We start from the raw sequence: 4,194 nt of genomic DNA on the forward strand, positions 1-4,194 counted from the left end.
AAAAGGGGTGTGCCTTCTAATGCCATGTTATTTAACCCCTGCCACACGGCGAATTTAATGTCATTCCCATCGAATGACGTTCGTTCAAAATGACATTATTTTGCTGCCACCTGGGAAAGTATAATGTCATTCGATGAAAACGACATTAGGTATCGAATGAGTTCACAGAACTCATTAGCCAGCGATCTCCGAGCTAATGTGTTATCTCGACACCAGAGACTTGGTGAGAATATACACCAAAAAACACGATTTCAAAAGCGTCACAAGCACTGTAACATTCCCGCGTCCATATTATTGTACGGTCGTTCATTTATGTATATAAAAATGCCAAATAGAATTGGAAAAAAATAAAACTCACTCTCGCTACCAGCCTTGCGAAGTTAACATTTACAACATGGCGACGCCCCGCCCGCCCGCTTCGCAACGAATACTGCGTCGCCGCTGCATTTTTCGAAGTGATAGCTAGCTCTAAACGGTTGTATTCGCTTTTATTTTGTGCATTCTTATCCCTCCCGATCAATATATGAGTGAAATATTAATCGTTTTTTAGGTAAATTTAAGAATTTCTTGATGCTAGGCTTAACGATGTACGGCGTACACTGTCGTCATAGCAACGAACCAGGGCGAAGTATTTCTCCAACTTTGCAATAGAATCGACATTTTCATTTCATCCAATTGATTTACATGTAAAAAAAACAAAACCTTCGAATGCATTCATTACTGCCGTTAATAAAAAAGAGAAACGTTTCTTCAGCACACAGTTCAGGAGGTTTGACTTGCTGTCATCGAGATGGCGCCACAGTATGTTATGCTTCTCTCGCGCTACGCTAGTCACTCCCAACCACCGTGCTCTCAACTAAAACTGTTGTAAGGACGGGCGGCAGTGCGCGCAAGGTGCGCCCGTAGCATGCGCGAAACTTATGCAGACGCACAGCTAATACTGTCTAATTTCACCATAGAGAGCATTTCACAAAATGACGTGCGCCATTTGCCTGCCGCCGCTGGCTGAGCTTTGTCTTGGCTTGGACTCGTGGTGGATAGCAGCAATCAACACGTTGTTGAAATGAGGATTAGTATTTTCAAATCGGTATCCATTAGCAAACTTTCAATACTTTTCAATACTTTTGGCAACGTATTGAAGCATACATCGAAATTTTTGTATGCTGTACTTTCTTTCCATCGCAATCGCCATCATTTGCAAATGACATTAGTTTTTGCCGTGTAGCAGCACCCATGCCACACGGCAAATTTAATGTCATTCTCATCGAATGACATTTGTTCGACTTAATGTCATTGTTTCTGTGCGCTGCTACACGGCAAAAACTAATGTCATTTGCAAATGATGGCGATTGCGACGGAAAGAAAGTACAGCATACAAAAGTTTCGATGTATGCTGCAATACGTTGCAAAACGTATTGCTTCGCTAATGGAAACCGACTTTAATATCCTAATCCTCTATGTCTTTCACCGTAGTTAGGAGTAACTAGCGTAGCGCGCGAGATACTGTGGCGTCACCTAGATGACAGCAAGTCAAGCATTCATGAACTGTGTGCCGAAGAAGCGTTTTTCTCTTATATTAACGGCAGTAATGAATGCATTCGAAGGCTTTGTTTTTTTTTTAATGTAAATCAATTGGATGAAATGAAAGTGTACATTCGAGTGCAAAGTTGGAAATACTTCGCCCGGGGTTGTTGCTATAACCACAGTGTACGCCGAACATCGTTAAGCCTAGCATCAACAAATCCTTAAATTTAACTAAAAAACGAATAATATTTCACACCTATATTGTTACGGAGGGATCAGAATTGACAAAATAAAAGCGAATACGACCGTTTAGAGCTAGCTATCGCGTCGAAAAATGCAGCGGCGACGCAGTATTCGGTCCGAAGCGGGCGGGCTCGGCGTGCCATGTTGTGAATGTTAACCACGCAAGGCTGGTAGCGAGAGTGAGTTTTATTTTTTTCCAATTTTATTTGGCATTTTTATATACATAAATGAACGACCGCACAATAATACGGACGCGGAAATATTACAGTGCTTGTGACGCTTTTGAAATCGTGTTTTTCGGTGTATATTCTCACCAAGTCTCTGGTGTCGAGATAACACATTAGCTCGGAGATCGCTGGGTAATGAGTTCTGTGAATTCATTCGATACCTAATGTCGTTTTCATCGAATGACATTATATTTTCTCGTGTGGCAGCAAAGTAATGTCATTTCGAACGAACGTCATTCGATAGGAATGACATTAAATTTGCCGTGTGGCAGGGGTAACAAATGTCATTCGATGATATTGACATTAAATTTGCCGTGTGGCAGGGTTTTAAAATTTAAAATGACGTCCAAGCCTGTTTTACGTAAATGTTTATTTAACATTTTGCTCAAATTACTTTTCGCAGATCAACGTACGACGATAACTTTACTGGTTCTTTTCCGCTTGACTGGATTCAACTTGATATTCATCGGTGAAGCGAATGCATAAAGCCGATGTGGATGTTTTGTAGTGAGCTAATCAAGTTCCAACCATTGCATGCCTGCTGGTTGACAGCCCTTCTATGTAGATAACAAAGCGATCGTTGGCGCTGGTCTTGTCGTGTGTCTCCCTTTTTTTTCCGGTATTTCGCCCCGTTTTCTTTGCCAAGCATGAACCAACTAGCCCAACTAGAGTTATTCTCGAAAAGGATCGTGTTTTTACGAAATCGCTACCCTTTCTTCAGTGTTTTAGAAAATTCGTGGTGGTAAACAGCAGCAAACTATCAGGGTTCCGCAATGTGTCAGTGTCAGGAGGGGAGATAAGTGCCCAGTAAACCCTTTTTTCAAAACGCAAACATAATGTGAAGTCTTAAATTCTCTTTAGGCTGGTTTTCAACGCAATGAAGACGACTCAGTGGGCTTCTTCGACATTTTTCGCATGGACCTCACTGCGTCGGTATCAGCGAGGGGTCGCTACTGATCAACCATGTGTGTGTGTGTGTGTGTGTGTGTGTGTGTGTGTGTGTGTGTGTGTGTGTGTGTGTGTGTGTGTGTGTGTGTGTGTGTGTGTGTGTGTGTGTGTGTGTGTGTGTGTGTGTGTGTGTGTGTGTGTGTGTGTGTGTGTGTGTGTGTGTGTGTGTGTGTGTGTGTGTGTGTGTGTGTGTGTGTGTGTGTGTGTGTGTGTGTGTGTGTGTGTGTGTGTGTGTGTGTGTGTGTGTGTGTGTGTGTGTGTGCGCGTGCGTGCGTGTGCGTGCGCGCGCGTGCGTGCGTGCTCGCGCGCGCGCGCGCCTGGTGCCAGGGCAGAAAAATGCGGGCACAGATTTTTAAGGCCTAATAACCTCAGATTGCTTCAAGAAGGGCAATGATCATGGTAGTGCAGAAACATTCTATAACAGAAGACGAATATGATTTTAAAATGTCACAAATTTAGTACAAATGCCTGTAGGGCTCCGTGTGCCCCTCAGGGTTACTTCCTGCTGTCTGGTTGTGTGCGGTCTCCACGAGTGCTTATGTGCTACAAAAGATTAGGGAGCAGAAAATTAGATAAAATAAAGATGGCCAAAGAGGAGCGAGTAGCTAAGATCAGAGCGAATAGTTGGGCGGATGGTGTCATGAGTTTGCGCCTCTCGTCAATCCAACTAAACCTGAGCTACCGAACGTCTAGAGGCCTTAAATAACAGGCTGTTTATACAGGCAAAGATCGGTGTGCAGTGGGTCATAATGAAGGCTAGGACCAATTTCGAGGCAGGCGATACGTGCGTGACACTGACAGAAATTCACATAGATTTGTTACGAATAGGTACTAAGAAGCAGCACAGCATGAAATGAATAACGTGCAGGTACGGCATGTGACGGAAATAAAATACTCTCACGCAGCCTTCCAGTCCCCCGCCTATCCTTTCCCCCCACCCCCACTGTGGCCCATCTGGCTCGGCTCCCTGGATCTGAGACTGCAACGTGCCCTCGTCGCCTTGGCCCAGTATGTACTGAACGCCTAATAGAAAGGATGTTCTATTAAAAATGTCACACCACCACCACCATGCCCTTTATACGAATTAAGGACGGCAGTCAAGTCACTGGTCAAGATACCAGCTGTCATAAGGGTGAAGCCAATGGATGACGCATCACACCGGTTCTCATAAATTAAAGCTAACTTCTTTATGCCTCTTTCCTGTGATAACTGTTAGAGCCTACTCCTCAACTTTGTGATGTAGGGTATACAC

Source organism: Amblyomma mixtum, chromosome 8, assembly GCF_055824585.1.
Source record: "Amblyomma mixtum isolate Tamu chromosome 8, ASM5582458v1, whole genome shotgun sequence".
Lineage (NCBI taxonomy): Eukaryota > Metazoa > Arthropoda > Arachnida > Ixodida > Ixodidae > Amblyomma > Amblyomma mixtum.